Genomic DNA, 998 nt, shown 5'->3' with positions numbered 1-998 from the left:
CCCAAGGCAGGAGCAGTCCGAGCCATTACTGCCTCAGCCAGCACATCAGCCTGCTCATTCCTCGAGACTCTCACATGGGCCGGGACCCAACAAAATCCCACCTGATGGCCACGACAGCCGAATAGCTAAAGCCGCACCAAAATGGATAAAATCAATGGATGAGATAAACTAAAAGATTCCAATGCAGAAAGGGCACTACGGGAGTCATAAAAAAATCAAGAAAATAGGATTGCGGGAAAATAAAAATGATTTGAAGCGTAAGTAAAATCGCAGATAGTCCCACTGTAAAAATGGAAGCAATACTAGGAAGGCTACCACCCTGACAGAAGGAAGGGAAGACAAAACCATAGCCTACTCCAGCATCAGACATAGAACAATCTGTTTAGACAGAGACAGAGCCATCATGGGTAGAGGAATGTTCTAAAAACAGGAAAAAGTGACACATGAGAAGGAAGAGAGCATTTTTTTTTTTTTTTTTTTTTTATCAATAGCAGATCAACAGGTTGACACATGAAGGAACAGCCAATAGCCTACCCTTCGTATAAGATGGGAACAAACTGACAATGAAGGAACACACAAGGCTGACATAACAGACCCAACCCTATAACTAGAAGACTTCAGGAAACTCGAGCGAGTGACATAAAGAATGGGAATCCTGGAAGACAGTGACACAGGGGACTGAATCCAGGAGGTGGTGAACCCAATACCAACACCTCGACATCAATGACTGGAGGCGCAAGTCTAGCACCCACCAACAAACTCGGAATTGGGGTTGACCTGAAGCTCCAGTTGCCAGACAAACACCAGCATCGTTCACAGAATCCAGCATATGGAGAGAGGCCTCCATAGCGAAAGAGTAAACCTCACACCCATTCTCAAGTTCAGAAAGAATAGGAGATCCATACCAGAGGAGAAGGGCTGACAGCACCACAACAGGTATGAGCCAGAACCCTCAGGAGACATGGCCTTAGTACAGGCTGACTTAATAAATTGGAAAT

Source organism: Coenobita brevimanus, chromosome 80 (genome assembly GCF_032717465.1).
Source record: "Coenobita brevimanus isolate Jiangsu-jjx chromosome 80, ASM3271746v2, whole genome shotgun sequence".
NCBI classification, from domain to species: domain Eukaryota; kingdom Metazoa; phylum Arthropoda; class Malacostraca; order Decapoda; family Coenobitidae; genus Coenobita; species Coenobita brevimanus.
Note: the sequence above shows the minus strand (reverse complement) of the source record.